The sequence below is a fragment of the Bos taurus genome, chromosome 27 (genome assembly GCF_002263795.3).
Source record: "Bos taurus isolate L1 Dominette 01449 registration number 42190680 breed Hereford chromosome 27, ARS-UCD2.0, whole genome shotgun sequence".
Taxonomy (NCBI): Eukaryota; Metazoa; Chordata; class Mammalia; order Artiodactyla; family Bovidae; genus Bos; species Bos taurus.
This window is the reverse complement of record NC_037354.1, coordinates 36,918,718-36,937,963: the sequence shown is the minus strand read 5'-3', so window position 1 is coordinate 36,937,963 and position 19,246 is coordinate 36,918,718. Positions and strand designations below refer to the sequence as shown.

The window sequence follows — 19,246 nt, the reverse complement described above, 5'->3', positions numbered from 1 at the left end:
AATTCTTCCCTGGGTCTTTGCCCGCTCCGCTCATCTTTCTGGTGATTCATTTTCAGTTTACTGGCTTTCTGTCTTTTGCTTCTAGCTCACATGTTGAATTTTCTATGGTTCTGTTCTTTGTCTCCTTATTGTTTTCACCTTCCTGAATTATCTCTAGACATACCTTCTCTGTACTGATGACTCTAAATTCATTTATTGTTCAGTTGCTAAGTTGTGTCAGACTTTTTGCAACCCCGTGGACTGCAGCATGCCAGGCTTCCCTGTCCTTCACTGTCTCCCGGAGCTTGCTCAAACTCATGTCCGTTGAGTTGGTGATATCATGCAACCATCTCATCCTCTGTCGCCACTTTCTTCTACCCTCAATCCTTCCCAGCATCAGGGTCTTTTCCAGCGAATCAGCTCTTTACGTCAGGTGGCCAAAGTATTGGAGCTTCACCTTCAGCATTAGTCCTTCCAATATTCAGGGTTGATTTTCTTGAGGAGTGACTGGTTTGATCTCTTTGCTGTCCACGGGACTCTCAAGAGTCTTCTCTAGCACCATGGTTCTTGAGCATCTGTTCTTCAATGCCAGTGATTCTATCTTTTCCCCTTCTATTTGCTGTGATGTGTTGAGACTGGATGTCATGATCTTCATTTTTTGAATGTGAGTTTTAAGCTGGCTTTTTTACTCTCCTTTCATTCACCCTCACCAAGAGGCTCTTTAGTTCCTCTTCATTTTCTGCCATTAGGGTTCTATCATCTGCATATCTGAGGTTGTTGATATTTCTCCTGGCGATCTTGAGTCCAGCTTGTGCTTCATCCAGCCCGGCATTTTGCATGATGTACTGTGCATATAAGTTAAATAAGCAGGGTGACAATATACAACCTTGACGTACTCCTTTCCCCATTTTGAACCAGTCCATCGTTCCATGTCTGGTTCTGACTGTTGCTTCTTGACCTGCATACAGGTTTCTCAGGAGACAAGTAAGGTAGTCTGGTATTTCCATCTCTTTAAGGATTTTTCACCATTTGTTGTGATCCACACAGTCAAAGGCTTTAGCGTAGTCATTGAAGCAGAAGTAGGTATTTTTCTGGAATTCTCTAGATTTTCCTATGATGCAAGAGATGTTGGCAGTTTGAGCTCTGGTTCCTCTGTCTTTTCTAAATCAGCCTTGTATATCTGGAAGTTCTCGGTTCACATTCTGTTGAAGCCTAGCTTGAAGGATTTTGAGCATTACCTTGCTTACATGTGAAATGAGAGCAGTTGTACAGTAGTTTGAACATTCTTTGGCATTGACTGTAGCCCACCAGGCTCCTCTGTCCATGGGATTCTCCAGGCAAGAATACTGGAGTGGGTAGCCATTGCCTTCTCCAGGGGATCTTCCCAACCCAGGGATCGAACCCAGGTCTCCTGCCTTGTAGGCAGCTTGTTTACCATTTGAACTACTAGGGAAGCCCCAAATATGGAATGCTTCATGACTTTGGGTGTCATCCTCGAGTGAGGGTCTTGCTAATCTTCTCTGTATCGTTCCAGTTTTAGTGTATGTGCTGCTGAAGTGACCACTCTGTAAATTCATATCTTAACCCAGACCTCTCTTTTGATCTCTGGACTTATGGATCTCTGTCTTGTGTATCGTCTTTTCTCAGTCGATCACCCTCCTCAGCTTGCTCTTTTGATCTCATGCTTTGTGAGAGGCGTTGCCCTTGACTCTGATTCCTCGCGGGGTGGAACTCTGGTGCCGCCTTCTGGACCCATGTGCCTCTCTTTGGGATTCAGCTCCAGTCCATCCCCAGCCTTTGCACCTTTACTTCTGTGGCGTCTCTTTCAGGGAGCTGCTTGTTCATTCCAGCCGCTCCTCTCCGTGCGCGTCCTCACCATCACTCTCCTGACCGAGCCGCTTCTTCCTCCTAGTGTCATCTCCTTCCGGTTCTCAGGGATCATCTTATTAAGAAGCAGTTAAGAACAGAGGCTCAAGAACCAGAGCGTCTGGGTTTGCATCTCCTGTTGCTACTACTTGCTTTATCACCTCGCATGATTTGCTTAATCTTTCTTTGCCACATTTCTTTCTATAGCATGGGGATAATACAGTGCCTGTCTCATAATGAAGCTCTGAAGATATGAGGAGTTAATAGAGTGTACGTCAATGTTGTCTAATAGAGCTTTGTACGATGACGGCTGTGCTCAAAGCAGTAGTCACTCGCCATATGGCTCTTGAGCCTCTGAGATGTGGCTGGTTGACTGTAGAACTGAAGTTTAAATTTTCTGTACTTGTAATTTAATTGAAATAGCCCCCTGTGACTAGTAGCCGCAGCCCTGAGCTGCACATGCCTCGTGCTGTATAAATGTTACCTGTTACCCTCTTTCTAAAACTCTGCTGAAGGTCCTCAGTGCCAGATTCTGTGGCGTGCAGTTTGTATAACTTTGACCCCCTCTTTACCTTCCGTGTGGCTCCAGTGCCCTTGGGGCTCCTGGATGCGGTGCTGCTCTGAGGGTGGTCCCAGGGCCAGAAGGAGCAGTGATGTCCCTGGAAAACCTGTTTGAGGCACAGATTCTTGGCCCATTCTCACGCCTGCTGAATCACTCACGGGGGGTGGGGCACAACAGTTTGTAGGTTAATAAGCCCCCCAGTTGATTCTGAGGCGTGCGTGCTAGGGCTTGAGAACCGCCACGCGTTCCCAGCTACCTGGTGTTCCTCAGGTCCACCGTGTTTTCTTCTCCTTTGTTTTTCTCCTGTCTAGATTCCTTTTTCACCTCTTCACCACTCAGCTCTTACTTAACTTTGAAGACAGCCTCGGCATAGCCTAGACGTGTTCTCTGTTCCCTGTCACCCGCCTTGCTTCCAGGCTGATTTAGCCAGTCCGTTCTCCAGGAATGGCTCTCTTCTCCACTCCCTCCTTCAGGCCCCTGATGTACAGAATACCCCTCCTCATAGCCCGTTTGCATCATATGGATCGTGAGCTGAGGACCTGGCTGCTCATCTCTGTACCGCATCCGCCTCACACAGTGTCTGCATCATGTGGATCGTGAGCTGAGGATCTGGCTGCTCATCTCTGTACCCCATCCATCTCTGTACCCCATCCACCTCACACAGTGTCTGCATCATATGGATCGTGAACGGAGGACCTGGCTGCTCATCTCTGTACCGCATCCGCCTCACGCAGTGTCTGGTGCTTTGCACGTATTTCTGGAGCATCTCCCAGGTGCCAGCACAGTGGTCAGGTCCTGAGTGGGGGAGATGCAGCCCTGACAGTAACACTCCAGTGGTCGGGCTCTGGCGGACTGAAGCAGGGCTGAGGCAGTGTGCCATGGAAAGGCGGAGGGGGTGGGGAAGGTGAGGGAAGCCTTCTCAGAGGAAGTCACATGTGAGCAGTTAGAAAGTGGGGAAGCAAGTGGGTGGGGTGGGAAAGAGAGTGGTTCCTGCAGAAGGAACAGCATGTACAGAGGCCTAGAAGCAAAACATTGTAGGCCCACAACAAACGTTTAATTGAATACGAATTTAAAAAAAAGCAAGTCCCGTGTCTAACTTTTGAAGTGCTACACTCTCCCCAGCAAACTTTAGTTAGCGCTTTATAAAGTGCTTTTATATTTGATATCATGCTTTCTTTGAGCTGATGTTTAGAGGGTAACCTCCAAGCCAGCAGAATACATTTGTCTTTTTTCTTTCTTCCTTCCCTTTTGCCTTTTATATGGTAGAAGAAAGAATGTGTCTGAAGCATTGTTCTACAGAGTGGGGGACACATCGGTGCTAGCAGAGGTAAACACATTCCTTTTATTGCATAAGAATAGGCCAAGATTTTAAGCAAGCAGCTTCAAATTAAGGGCACTGACAAGCACGTCCGGAGGAAGGCTGAGAGGTGGCCCGCGTGACCGTCGCAGCTGTGGGCACTCTTGGAGCCCTACTCTGTGCTGGCCCCTTTTACCCTTGTTGCTGCCGCCCCAGGCTTCTCGTTGCTCTCACTGACCCTCCGTTTTAAGGGCATCAGTCCTTGGTTAATGTGCTATGTAAGTTCCCTTTTTGTAGCTGTTGAATGCCTGCTTTTGTCTCTATGAGACTTTATATGTGTGCTTTTTAGTAAAAAAACTCATCGTTTACTCTCAGAATGCTTTACAAGTAGTTTGGCTCCATCAACTACTAATTTTGGAGAAAGAAAAAAACACACAGTTTTGTTTCTGATAACTTCAGCAATGCAGACAACTCCTAACGTTAGCCTAGAAAGCTAGAGAAGGGAAAAGAGAAAGTCTTTTCCCCCAAAACTTTATACGGGTGGTAATAACATGTTCTGAAGCGTTCCACAGATTGAAACGGGTTTTGCTTTCATCCATATTTTGTTTTGACATAGTATTTGTAGCAGGGTAAGCAGTCCAGGTGCTATGGTGGCCAGGTTTTGCTTATTCAGAATTGTGTGGTTAGTTAAAGGAATAAATAGATCTAGAACCAGATCTCACTCTCTCTCTCCTTTTTTTGGTGGTATCTTTGGTTTGGGTATCAGGGCGATGGTGGCCTCATAGAATGAGTTTGGAGGTTTTCCTTCCTCTGCGGTTTTTTGGAACAGTGTAAGGATAGCTGTTAACTCTTCTCTAAATGTTTGAGCTGTCAGGCCCTGGACTTCTGTTTGTTGGGAGGTTTTAAATCATGGTTTCAGTTTCAGTGCTTGTGATTGGTCTGTTCGTATTTTCTGTTTCTTCCTGAACCAGGTCTCTTTCAAGCCCAGTACTCTTTCAGCCACATTAGGCTGCCTCTTGTTCACGAAGATGATAGCGTTTAAAAAAAAAAAAAAAGTGGGTGCTTCTTTAGCATTTTTAGTTACATACATCTGTTAAACCATGTATCAAGTCAGACGTATTATTAATCCTTATACCCAGGTCTTGACACATTGTTAGATGCTCAGAAAATGCTTGTTGAGTGGAAACTGTCAGGTTTAAACTGGAAAGGGGAATGATAGAAATAAGGTTGTTGTTGTCTTCTTTTTTTAAGTATTAAGTCTCCTAGTGAACTTAGAAGCTGAAACCATTTATCCTCTTAAAATATATAGATTGAAGGGAGAGACAGTTTCTGATGTTTTCTGCAAATACTTGACACCTCAGCTGTAAAGTGCCTTCTGCTGCTTCCTTCAGGGTAATATTTGTTCTGTTACCCACGTAGTGTTTTTAAAAGTTTAAGAAATTGTGTTTCCCCAATAGGTAATGCGTTCACTAGTACGTAAAATTGTAAAAAGTACAGCAGAGGAGTATTCCATGAGACGCAGGCTCCTCACTCCAATTCCCTGGGCGACCAGTTCTCTTCCTGGGAGCCGTCAGTGAGTTTTGTTCATTTTTACCTTCCGAAGCGACCTGTGTGTCTGTAAGCAGCTGCTCTCTGTGCATCCCACACCCCCCCCCCCCCACAGTTGATAGTGTATCTTAACATTCTGTTCCGCACCCTCCTTTCTTCCCCTCCCTGCTTAATGACAGAGCTGAAGTGTGTTCCATATCAATGCATGAAGTTTGGTGGCGTTCCTTTGTGTGGGTGTGCTGTAATTCACGTAACTAGTCCCATGCTGATAGACATTTGTTTCCAGTTTTTTTTGTGACTACAAATAGTACTCAGTTAAATAACCTCCTTTGTATGTTGTTTTACTAACAGATTCCTAGAAGTGGAATGATTGGGCAGAGTGTGTCTTTCTTTGTAATTTTGATGTTTCTAAGTTTCTCCCCATGGAGATTCACCCAGTGTGTGTATGAGAATCCTTGTTTCCCTCCACCCTTTGGAGCAGTTTTTTCAGACCTTTTGATCTTTGGCAGTCTGATAGTCTGATAAATGTATAATTGTTACCATTTTTGACTCTGTTCTTTCACTCTCATTGGAGTTTGCTCTTCTAGCCTAGTGACAGAGACAGCCTCTGATCACCTCTGATCCACCTCTGAACCTTTCTGCTACTAGGCTGTTTTATGCCTGATTACTTGAAAATATGCAGTTTTTAGAGATCATTGTAAATCTTTTTTAAACTGTTGCCTTAAAAAATATGTAGGTCTTTTTGCTGGATCTCTCTTGTAAGCATTGACTTACACCGATAGATTTCTGTCGAGTAGAATGAGCCCCCTTTGCCCACCATAAAAATCTTAGCCTGTCGCTTTACTACTCCTGGCAAGGAATATATGATTTAGTATGACCTTGTTCGTCAGTCTTTTTAAGTGCTTGTATTTGAAAACACATAATTTTGAATAAATACTGTATGCTAGGTAATACATTTAGGTCATACCAACCTTTTAAGGAAGCTTGTCTATTTTATGGAGGAAACAAAGGCTCATAGAGGTTGAGTGATTTGCCCAAGGTTGTATAGCTTTAGTATGTATGTGCCAGGGTGTAGAGGCTGGTGGAGTGGTCCAAAGGAAAAACACTGTGAATTCGGAGTTGAGGTAAACTGAAACTCTGGGAAACTGGTGCAGGGGTTTAAAGTGCTTCCTAGATTATCATATTAATTCTGATTAGCTTAGGGCTTATATTTAAGAGCACATACCTTGACCTCATTGATTACTTATTGTTTGATTTTTAAATTACTTTACCCTCCATGAGCTTCAGTTCCTTTCCTGTAGAAGAGAAGTAACCACCTTAGGCATCCAGCAACTGCCTATTAAAGATTGTTTCAGGCTTGAGCAAGTCACGGCTCAAGTGGTTCCTTTCTTTTTTTTTTTTCCTTCACTTAAAAAAAATAAGCAGCAGGAAACAGTGCTGATTTCCCTCTCCTTTCTCCAGAAAATACCAGAACAAAACCAAACAAATTGATTTATTAACCCACAAAATACTGCCATCATATTTTAAAGGCTGAAGTTTTCATGAACACATACCCACTTTTAACAGGACATAGAAGCAGACGTCTAGATAGATCAAAAAACATATTTCACACATCTGTAATCCATTTAAGTTAGGGTGGATATTCTCTGGTTATATTCTTGTAGAAATAGGGACAATATATGACAATCCCTCCTTTGGCCTTGTTTTTAAGTAACAGTATTTCTCTCTTCTTTAGTAAAAATACCAACCAAAAAACTAACAACCCTCACCACCCCCACCCAGAGTACCCCCTTTGTTAAAGCTGTCAAAATAAGTATGTATTTTGTATCTTGAAGTTCAAGAGTAGAGTAAGGATGAAGCCTTAGAGTTGTTGTTTTTCATCATGCAAAGCAACCTGGCCCATATTGAAAATCAAACCAAGGACTTTAATATAATTAAGCACCATGTTGTATAGTACTGCTTCTCAAATTTTCATCTGGAGATCTTTTTAAAATGCAGTTTCAGGTCTTTGCCTGAGATTTTGCATTTCTAACAAGCTCAACACTTCCACGGCTGCACCGAACACCCTTTGAGCAGCAAGTTTCTGTAGGACTGAATTTCTCCTTTACTCTTGACTGATTGTCCTAAGTCATATACTTAATTTCAGATACTCAGCAGATTTCCCCTGAACGCCTGTGTCGCAGGCACTGTGCTAGGACTGGGGTTGTAATGAGAATGCTAGGGAGACACTGCTGTCAGTCAAGGGAAAGCCACAGGAATAAAAACAATCAAGTAGTGAAGTAGTTTGGACATGTCCAGGGAACTCTGAAAAAATCTAAGTGAAAAGCTGCTTTTTAAACAGGTTTATGAAGATCCTGAAACTGGATTGTCTGATATGTTGTCATCGAAGTTCTCAGTAGATGTAAGGTGAAACTGAATTGTCAGTCTGAAACAGATGTTGGCAAACTTTTTTTTTTGTGAAGGGCCATATAGTAAGTATTTTGGTCTGTCTGACCACTCTCTGGTCTCTGACACAACTACCCAACTCTGAGCAAAGCAGCCACACGTATCTTCTTGTAAGATTTTGCCTTTAGAACCGCTGGCGGGCTGGATGTGGTCTGAAGGCCGCAGTGTGCCCACCCTGTTTATTACACCTCCTATATTACACTCCGTTGTAAGTTGTGTGGAAAATAACTTAAAGTAATAATGATTTATTTAAAAAATACGTTCTCTTGGAACATGTTCATTTTCCTAGTGATACCCCTGAGAATGGATCATGCATGTAATTGTCTTTTGTCCTGTGTATCATCGGGAAAAGATGGGCAAAGAATTATACCTAATACTCTTATTGAAGAGCAGCTCAAATGCCCATTTCATCCTTTTCTTATATTGGAAAAGAAGCTATGACAGGTAAGAGGGGTTAGGGAGTTTCAGTACAGCTATGTAATGAAACATTTCCATAATTTACTTTTTCTGGCCAGTATTGAAGAACATGTAATTTCTGGATCAAAGGAGAATGACGTCGTTGGGTACTCAGATCAGTTATCATTTAAGGTGATGAATAGAATTTAAGCTCTGGAGTTTGCTTTCTGGTCTCGCCGCTTAACTAGTTGTGATCTTGAGCAAAGAATTTATAATCTCTTTGCCCCTCAGTTTCTTAGTAGGATCATGACCCTGAACACAGTTTTGGGGATGATAAGAAACGCTATTTGATAGAACTGGTAAACAGTAGGGCCTCAGTAGATGTTACTTTCCCTCCCTTCTGATCTGCTTGAAAAATTAAGAAAAACATGTCTCTGTCACATAAGAATGTTAAAATCTTCTTGGAGGTAAAAAAAGTGATAGAGGAGCATGCTCAAAATAACATGCAGACAAATATAAGGCCTCTTACTAGAGAAGTAAGGAGGTAAGAGTTGTTTAACTCTGGAACTGAAGTCGTAGAAATTTTTTCAATCCAAATTCCTATTTTTACAGAAGAGATTGCATGACTTCCACTAAGTATCTCTATGTTGTCTTTGTAAATAGGTAAAGAAGGAGACTAACATTCATCCACTAACCAGATATTACTGGCTCTTGGTTAGGAATTTCTTTATCTCTAAGCTAAATTCATCTTGTTTCACTTTAAACACTTAATAGCTTTCTTTGCTTATTTTGAACCCTTGGTAAATGTTGATTCAAATAATTTTGTCTTCAGCAGAGATGTAAATTAAATAATCTTGATTTATTTAATGTTGCCACTAGGAACAAATTTTTAACGACATATTTGTAGTTCTTTTAGCTTAGTTTTTTTGGCAGACCTAAAAATTTAGGTAATATTAGTCTTTTTGAATTGCATCAGTAGAAGGGAATACTAACAAGCCAAAAAAATGATACATTATATATGTGTGTGTGTGTGTATATATATATAAATTACTATTTAATGGCTTAACCCAGTTCTTTTCTGTCTTGGGTTATTGTAGTTGTCTTTCGGCTGGCTTTCCTTCATTCATCCAATAAATAGGTAATGATACCTGGCGTGATAAATGCTGCGAATTGAGCAGTGAACCAAACGGGTACAAATCCCTGCCCTCATGGAGCTTGTATTACCTGGCAGACTCCAATCTAGCCTTCTGAAGCTCACGTCTGTATTGTCTGATTATTCTCTCTAAAATGTCTCATCTTCCGTTGTTTAGAACCTTCAAGCCTATTGGATTTCTGTTACTATGTGGATAAAATTCAAGCTCCTTGGCCTTTTTGCAGCTTCATCTGTTGACACACTCTTTTTGACCCACTATCTTTCAGCATATCACAGTTCCTTGTAAGCACCACATTCTCTTGCCTTTCAGTTTTTATATGTATTTATTTCTGTTTGGAATGTCATTCTTTTAGACATTCCTCCAGACAAAACCAAAAATAGCTAATAAACCTCCTTGAACGACCCACTACCATTACTGGTTTGGTGAGATGAGTTTCTTCCTGTATGACCATAGCAAATATATTCTCATGGTATGTTAGGCATGCTGGGTTTTCTCCCTAGATTATGATAGTCTGTTTAGCTGCATCTCCTACTGGAATTAAAAGCAAATTGCTTTTTATTTCTTTATTTTTCAGTGTCTGTCAAGGGGCTTGGCTCATAGTTTGAAATATCCATTGAACAGTAAATGAAATGCACGAACTTCTATCTCAGTACTATCAAGATACCTAGAGAGTGTTGGGGGTTCATTCAATAAATCTTTAAATCTGTGGAGTGCTTACTGTGTGCCAGGCAGTAGATAAGTAGATGACCTGCTCCAGGTGAGTCTGTGGTAAGACTAACAACTTCCTCACTTTACAACAAGCTGTCTTTTCTTTTTAATCATTACACACACACAGACATCATAAACAGTACAGATGAGTCAGTAGTCTGTACTAGCAAGTATCCAGTGTTGATGGTATCTTTTAAATACAGCAGTGTTTTAAACTATTGAATAGAGACTGATGAAAATGTGGGGATCCACAGACCATTTTAAGGGCATATGAGGAAGGAATGTGAGTGCTGGTTTATCAGGAAACCTTCTGTGGACGCCTTCTGGTGAGGTTAAGAAAGTGTCCACATCCAAACCCGGAGGAACGGGTTACTAGCTTGGAAGAACATTCTGGAGACCACAGTGAAGTAGTCTTTAAGAATTATTGCATCACTGACCCCGGATGGTTCAGAGAGTGATGCTGTAGATGAACAAAAACCGCCAACAAAAAATGAGCACGGACGACTCGCAACAGGAGAGTGTTCCAGAAGAGGTGAACTCTGAATGCAAGAAAGGTGTAAGACACGTAATTTTGCTTACATTTTTCTTTCTTGTTTGCACAAGATTAATATATAATAAAATATATCTAAATAAGAACACTTACAATATGTTTACATTAAACATTGAGGTAATAAGAGTCTGGAAAGAACTGGAGCCGGGGGATTGGACATACAGATGAGTACCAAAGCGCTAGTGTTTTTTGCCCCCCTCAGGGATCCAGAGTTATTTGGATAGTTTAGTAGCACACACAATATATTTTAAACAACTGTGCTCATTAAATCATTGCATTTATTATCTTGAAAAATGTGAAGGCTTCTAAATGGTTTCTTCCCCTGATTAAGAACAGAATTTTAACCTTTAAATGTTACCCTTGTAGAAAAATTTTCTTCTGTTCCCGTACCTCTCATCTTTGTAACAGCGCTATCTACTTGTATATCTCAAATTTCACTAATATCCCTCCTTTTTTTTTTTTTTTTTAAATAATAGACTAGTCACTTTCATATTGCAGTTCTCTTTGACTCTTATCTGACACCTTGGCTCTTGTGTTTGTAGCTGTCGGTCTCTCGAGTTGCTTTTTTTATAGAGATGTTGAAAGTGCTTCGTGTCCTCATGCTGGTGTTTTCACGGATATGCGTATGTAAATCCACGGTTTTGGAAAGGACTGTTAAAGTATAAGGTGTGTGTATATTTGTTATGAGGAAAAGATTTAATCTTTGATGAGCCTTGATGTTAATTTTTATTGCTCCGTTTTAATACTAATTTTAAAACAGTAAGCAGAAGAGGGTTGTGTTTTCCAAATTGCTTCCTTGGTGTACCAGTTACTGAGTTTGTGTTCCGAGAACAGAGGAATCCCTGTCGCAGTGAGTTTAGGAACAGCGCATATTCATAGTTCACATAAGCACATTAAAGGCGTTGTGGAATCCCCACCCTACACCTTTTCACTCTGCTTAAATAAGCCTGTTTGTATAAGGCAAGGCACCTTCCCACCTCTTACTGCCCTTGAGATCTGTTTAGGAACCACAGCGATTACACTTTGTCTGGGGCTCTAATATACTTTCAGATCCTGGCCTTTTGGTTGTTAGTGGCAGGTAGAGTCTTTGCTCTTGCCTGCTTTTGCAGTAAAATGTCTGTGGGAGTTATTAATATTTAAAGGGGGGGGGAAGGAGCCAGTCATTGTCAATCAGAAAAACCTGTGGCTAGGGCGTCTGTGTATGTCCATGAGCAGAAGTCTCTGCAATCTCTTAGTTCTTAAATGAACATCAGACTTGTTGGCTGTTTGGATTATTGGAGCAGGAATAAATTGATGTTCAGTTCAGTTTTTTTATGGCATTGGAAGGGACAAAAAATGTTTAAAACAAAATTGTGGTTAAATCAAAGTGCTTTTTTTTTTTTTTTTAAGAAAAACTTTTAAATGAAGAAAAATATTCTTAAACGTAAGTGTTTAGCTCAGCCTTTTTAATCACCTGTTGTTCTGTTCGGAAGATAGACTAATACATATTCTAGGAATTGAAATGTCCCCAGAAAGCTTACAGGAAGTTGTGAACTGTCATTGCAGGCTTCTTTAGATGTGCTCATTTGTAAGTGCCTTGAGGAGAAAGTGCTCGTCTTTCTATTGCTCACAGGCAGATTACTTGCTTTATGTGTGGCAGTGATCCGTGTCCTCATTTATGGCAAGAAGGGCTTTGTGTTCAGTTGTCAAGTGCTGCCTGTGTGTCTCAACACTGTCGATCGCCTGGGATAGCTGTTAAGTGCGATTGCGGTGCCCGGAAGGTTGTTCGTGCAGTTGCCTCCTGATTCATCTGCCCTCCTCGCTTCCCAGCTCTTTTGCCCCCCGGCTCGCACGGGCTGAAGGGGTGTGGATTGCAGTACTGCTTCCTGTAGCATAGGACTGCTCGCTTGAGTCGGGACTCTTGAGTACAGAAGGGGCCTCATTGGACCGATAATTTGTGGGTGTGATGTGTCGCGTACAGGAGGCTTTGGTGTGTCTTTGTGGATGACGGTGGAGCATCTCTGACTGACTGGACGTTTTTCTAGCCTGCTCTGTTCTTGTTGCCGTAGTGTCTCCCTTCATGCAGTGGTTCAACCATTTGAAATTGTCTCTTGAGGCTTAAGGACAAAGAGTAGTTGAAGAATTACGAACAGTGATTCCTCAGCTAATTAAAGAGGCTTGAGCCTGTAATCTGACCTACCCTAATCCTGAATTTGTAGCCAGGATTAATCATCTCATGTACCAAAGTATGTTATTCTGCTTCAGTTTCTGTCTCCCTTGTATGTGGATCTGTTCATTCTAACTGACTAACGCATCTCTGACTTTCTTTGTGTGTGTGTGTGTATCTACATACGTATCTTTTTTCCTTATTTTGCTGTTCTTTTGTCCTGTCTGTCCTTGTCTGACAGCTATGATCTCTGCCCCACTCAAAATAAAACGGAAACAGAAACTGATCATGCTGTTTCATGATCAGCATCAGCATTTCAGGATTGAAGGTATATTTGTTGATTTGATTTTATATATTAAAAAAAAAATAACCCTGGTAGCTTGAGACTTCTCTCTGTATGTATTTTAAGAAAGAGCATAGTTTACTAAATCTCAAGCTAAAAATGTGGCTGTTTTTCCTGGTATATTTGCCTTCAGTTGATTTTTCTGTGAATTTTGGCCTTGGATAGCTGTAGCATGGGCACAGTGACTATGAATGGCGTAGTAGCTCGTTACCAGAGTCACAGCCTTCTCACAGAAGTGCTTTTGCTCTGCATTGTGTGTGGGGCAGCTCTGTAGGAGCTCTAACTAGCAGAGACTGGTGGTGCACCTGACAGCTTTTTCTCACGTGTCACCTGCAGTCCAGCGGCAAACGCTTCTGGCTCTGCCCTCAGTGTGCAGGTAGGTGATTTACAGCCCCAACCACACTGGCCCCCACTTCTTTTGACAACCTATGAGGTAAGAATGTTTTTAAACATATTATTAAATGGTTGAAAAAATTTAAAGGATAATATTTCATACTTGGTGAAAATTATATGTAATTCAAATTTCAGTGTCTTTATAAAGTTTTATTGAAGCACAGCCACACTTGTTCATGGCTTCTCTCTTCTCTCACACTTAACAGAAGAATTGAGTAGTTTTCAAGGCTTCCCTTGTAGCTCAGTCGGTAAAGAATCTGCTTGCAGTGCAGGAGACCCGGGTTCGATCCCTGGGTTGGGAAGATCTCCTAGAGAAGGAAAAAGCAACCCACTCCAGTATCCTTGCCTGGAAAATCTCATGGACAGAGGAGCCTGGTGGGCTGCAGTCCATGGGGTCGCAAAGAGTCGGGCACGACTGAGCGACTAACTGGGTAGTTTTCAGCGAACGTGGTTGCAGCTGCTGTGGCCTGTAGGGGCTAACGCACTCACAGCCTGGCCCTTTCCAGAAGCAGCCTGCCACACCGCGCGCTAGGACGCACAGCAGAGCCCATCACGCGCCTCTGCTCCCCCACTACTCTCTGGGCCAGACTTTATGACTTGGCCGTTGCTTTGCTTCCTCATCATCTCCTTGCTTTTGTCCTTGTCCGCCCGCATCTACACAGTCAGAGGACTTTTTTTTTTAAATCAGATTTTGTGACTGTTTTGCTAAAAACCATCTAGTGGTTTACTATCTTGCTCAGTAAGTGTGAAAAGTGTGTCAAGTTTCTCTGTTGATGATTGTAGTGTAAAAGCAGACATGGCAGTATGAGAACAGATGGACATGGCTGAGTTCCAATAAAACTTTATTCACAGGAGCAGGTGCTAAGCTTGATGCGGCCTATGGGTTTTTTCTACTTCTGCTCTAGAGAGTGTGAAGGCTTCCCAGACCCTTCCTTCCACGTAGCACACGTTTCCTGGTGTACGTCCTGCTGCTCTCCGCCTCTGCTGCCCACCAGCCACCGGCCTTTGCTTTTGTCCCCGCACATCCCTGCATAAGCACCCTCGCACGTGCTGGGCCCTCTACTCGGAACGTTACCACCACCCCCCCCTCAGTGTACCAGATAACGTCCTCAACTTCTGGGATTTATCTGTGAGCAAAGCCTAAAACTTAACACCCTATGTAGCTCACTTCAGGAGGAGTGTGTGTGTGTGTGTCTGTGTGTGTAGACAGTAAAAATAATAGCAGATATAAAAAGTTAAGGATACCATGTGTCATAAGACACATGCAACGAGGAAAAACCAGACTGTGCTGAGAGAGGCCTTGTGGGTAAAGTGACGTCTGCAGAGATCTCTGGGAGTGGCTGTGGGCGGGGATGGTCTCCAGAGTCAGTGTTTGCATGGCTTGGCTCCCTCCCCTTCTTCCCTGACTGCCCTGTAGAAATTGCGGCTTCACCATCACTCCCGGGACTCCCTAGGGCCATTTTTGTGTTGTTTCTGTGTATAGTACTTACCGCCAGTTGACATACTGTGTATTTTATTTTTGTTCGTCTCCTCCTACTAGAACGTAAGCTCCAAGAGAGCTTTCTTTTTGTTTCCTGGTTTTTACTTAGTGCCTGGCACATAGTCGGTATTCAGTAAGTATGCAGTGAATCAGTCGAGGTGAATTGATAACCCCTAGACTTTTTCTTTACCAGTAGTATTTTTATCATGCTTATCACCGCATGTATTTACCACTTCTTGGTAAGAAATAGGTTATTGGGTGATAAATACACCTGGAAGCACAGGGGGAAGGAAGTTCAGCAACACCAAGTACTCTTCAAGATGATTTTATTTCTTTTTAGATCAAATGGCTACATAACTATAGTTAGAAAGATACAACTAAAAAAAAATTGATGTTGCGACTTCCCTCCTGGCCCAGTTAAGACTGTGCTTTTCCAATGTAGTGGGTGTGGATTTGATCCCTGGTTGGGAAACTAAGATCCTACATGCTGCAGGGTGCAGCCAAAAAAAAAAAAAATAAGTAAAATTTTTTAAAAATTTAAAAAGTGACGTGGGAAGGTGGTTGAGGAAGGGAAAAGAACAAGGCTGTGCTTAGGGATACATCTAGATAGGCAGTGACCTGGATGTCCTGCTTCTAAACAGAAATGCCCATAAGGAAGTCCGCATGCCCCTCCCCTTGTCCATCATTCTTCTCTTTCAATTCAAAATAGCCTCAAAACAGTTGATTTAGAACAGGGGTTAGCAAACTAGGCCCAGCCTGTGAGCCAAATCCTGTCCAGGACCTGTGTTTATATGGACTTCTAGCCAGTTTTATATTTTTAAAGGGTTATTAAAAAAGAGAGAGACTACGCTGTAGATGACACAGGCTTTACGTGCCCTACAAAACCTAAAAATACTTTCTGCCCTCCTACAGAAACAGTTTGCTAACCTTTGACTTAGAGGTAAGGCACCTTTTGGTTGCTTACAGGGTAGAAAAATATTTCTCTATGGTGGTATTCATAAATAACAGAACTTTAGATTTGGAACAAGTAATCCTTCTCACTTGTTTCAAAGGTTGTGTTGAGACCTGGAAAGCTACCTTAAGTTTCTGGGGTAACACAGCTTTCTACGTATAGATCCCAAGTCCCTAGCTCATTGTTTTTTATGTACGTTTTTTCATATCAGTAAAGAGTGGTGTTCACTCTTTTGTTATGTCTTAGCCAGACTGTTTTCTTCTAAGCCTAATTTTTATCATCTGTGAAACTGAGAAATTGATACTGTAGGCATTCTGTAATAATTAAATAATGCTATACGGTACAAGTATACAGTTAAAAGTGCTCAATAGATCACAGCTACTTTGTTTCGTCATGGTGTAGTTAACAGATTTCTGGTGCCTAAAGCTTATGCCCCTCTCCCTGCCACACACATTTTTTAGGGGGTAGGGTCACTCCGGTCCCCACCTCCATCCTCATCAGCGTCTGCTCTCTGTGTGTGTCCTGTCTCCCTCTGTCCTCTCTCATAAGGATAAATATGATGGCTCACATGGTAATCCAGGATAAGTGCATTATCAAAGTGCTTCATTTAATCACATCTGCAAAGACCCTTTTCCAAATAAATTAACATTCACAGGTTCCTGGGATCAAGGCCTAATGTCTTTGGGAGCAGTCATTCACCTTGCTACTATGGGTTTTCCTTTCACTTGGGTAAACACCTAGGAGGGAGACTGCAGGGCTGAATGACAAAGGTATGTTTACCTTTATAACAAATTGCCAGGCTGTTTCCACAGTGGCTGTGTGCTGTTTCACATTTTTACCAGCAATGTTTGAGTTTCATTTGCTCTGCATTCTAGCACTTGGTATTGTCATTTAAAAAATGTATTCTAATAAGATATATCATTGTGATTTAATTTGCATTTTCCTAGTGATTAGTCATGTTGAGCATCTTCATGTGCTTACTTATTTGTATCTTCTTTGGTGAAATGTCTGTTCATGTATTTTACCATTTTAAAAATTGGGGTATTTTCTCAGTTGAGTGTGTTCCTTTTTTCACAGTTGTGTTCTCCCCAAGCTCATCCTGGGCCCCAGGGACTTCGGAAGATGCCGGTGCTTTTGTAATCCTTAGAATTTCTCAGATTTCATTGCTGAGCACTTTCCTTTTTGAGCTTCTAAAACTAAAAAGACTTGAGTCCTTTTCGAGCTCCTAATAGATTTACTATGTAAAAGAGATAGAATCTAAATAAGCCTGTGGTGGGTGTGTTGGTCAGGTCTAGGGTTGTGAAAGAGTGATTTATTCATGCGTGTGAGCAGACTGAAGGAGAGGGAGGGAGCTGGCTCTCTGGCCAGCTGGTCTAAGACTAGAGGCCTGTGGGTTCTCGCGTCTCTGCTCTGCCACTCTCTTTGAATTGGTTACGGGGTCTCCTGTCTCAGACAGGTTTTCTCTCACTGGTTGTAGGTCTCTTAGAACTCAGATCCTTCTACCCTCGTGACCTTGAAGGAAAAAAAGGATCCTCTCTTCAGACTTTGTTCAGAAAACCCCTGGGTTTTCAGCATGAAGGCATATGCAGATCAGTAAAACAGTCTCTCTGCCCTACTTGGACATCTTAACTCAAGTGTAATGGGAACAAAACAGGTTCTTGATTTCTTCCTTCTCTTTTTCCCCATAGTTTTCTTTATATCAGTAAATCCACCCTTTCTCTATCAAAACCAGAGAACAAGAAGTCCTCCTTGATTTCCTTTAAGGCATAGCCCTCTTCTTGCATATCCAGACCAGCACCCTTGCTTGCTGCTCTGTAACCACACTTCTCTTTTCCAGTTTCCTCAATTTGCCAAACTCTTCTTGAGGCCTTTGCACCTGCTGTGTGTTTCTGCGTGCAGTGACTTACCCCTCCAGGGCGTAGCTGCTTCTCTACCATAGGCCTCTGCTGGAGTGTCACCACCTCGGAGAGGTCCTCTTTCTAAGGCATGTAGCTCCTCCTTCTTTCCCATCTCTTTCCAAACTCTTTATTTGCTTCCCAGTACTCCTTACAACAGCCGAGAGTCATTTGATCCATCTTCCTCTCTTGGATTTTGCCTTTTTGCCGCCAGGCTCTACCTAGTTTGAGTTTGGGGACTGCCGTATTTGCCTCTGTGTCTCCGGTTCTCGTTCAGCGTGGGGCATGTGGGGGACGTGAGGGTTTTTGAATGAATGAATCAGAATGCCTTTTACAGTTGGCCTGACTTGGGTTTAGTACTCTGTCAGCATGGGGCGCCACAATAGGCTCCAAGTGAACCTCTGTTAAGATGCCACACTTAATTTTTTTTTTTTTTTAGTTTTTCTAGTAATGATTAATTCTGATATTAATCATAATATTTATTATTTTTATTTGAATAGAAATAATTTCTAAGGGTTATTTGTAGGCATTGGTCTCAACTAAGTTTAAAATCTTGATTTAAAAGAACAGCCAGAAGAGTCTGATTAGCACTCTTTCGTCTAATACTTAGTGTGGTGTGGCCATGTTATGGGCCAACTAGGTGTTTGAAAACACCAGTAATAACACTCACCTTCATGTTGCTCTGTCGCGCTTACCCTGGGAAGCTTCTGTTCAGCTTCTTGTGTTGTCTTTTTCTGGCACTTTTCTTGGGATGGTCCATTTATTTGCTGCTCTCTTAATCAGCTCTGGGCAGTTCCACACAGAGAATCTGAAGTCAAGAATGTTTGGAGATGCAGTAGAACACAAAACGTTTATAACCTGCCTGGGATGACTCCCGAGTTAGGGAGGTTTAAGGTGATCATGTAACTTGACATCCAAAGCAGGGTGTTTCTGAGCTGAAAGGGAGTGCTGAGAAAACAGTTATAACCTGGACCTTCCTGCAGATCCCAGTGATGGGGAGGTGACAGTCTGTTGTTCCAAGGTGGGGTAGGGTGCTCTGAGCCTGAGAGCTTTGGGTTGGGAGCAGGCTTGCCACTTGTGGCCATTGGTTAGCATATATCAACTAAGATCATGGCATCCGGTCCTATCACTTCATAGCAAATAGATGGGGAAACAGTGGGAACAGTGGCTGACTTTATTTTTCTGGGCTCCAAAAATCACTGCAGATGGTGATTGCAGCCATGAAATTAAAAGACACTTACTCCTTGGAAGGAAAGTTATGACCAATCTAGACAGCATATTAAAAAGTGGAGACATTACTTTGTCAACAAAGGTCTGTCTAGTCAAGGCTATGGTTTTTCCAGTGGTCATGTACGGATGTGAGAGTTGGACTGTAAAGAAAGCTGAGCACTGAAGAATTGATGCTTTTGAACTGTGGTGTTGGAGAAGACTCTTGAGAGTCCCTTGAACTGCAAGGAGATCCAACCAGTCCATTCTGAAGGAAATCAGTCCTGGGATTTCTTTGGAAGGATTGATGTTGAAGCCGAAACTCC

At 42.2% G+C, this 19,246-nt stretch overlaps 1 protein-coding gene and 1 non-coding gene across 5 annotated transcripts in view; one reads left to right on the top strand and one right to left on the bottom strand.

The window, feature by feature from the left end:
* The window catches only part of KAT6A (lysine acetyltransferase 6A), a 108,868-nt gene that overhangs the window by 14,804 nt on the left and 74,818 nt on the right, over positions 1-19,246 (top strand). The gene's annotated exons all lie outside the window — the stretch shown is intronic.
* On the bottom strand, positions 1,437-1,543 carry LOC112444664 (U6 spliceosomal RNA). Its single transcript, XR_003033033.1, has one exon. It is a non-coding gene; the product is annotated as a U6 spliceosomal RNA (small nuclear RNA).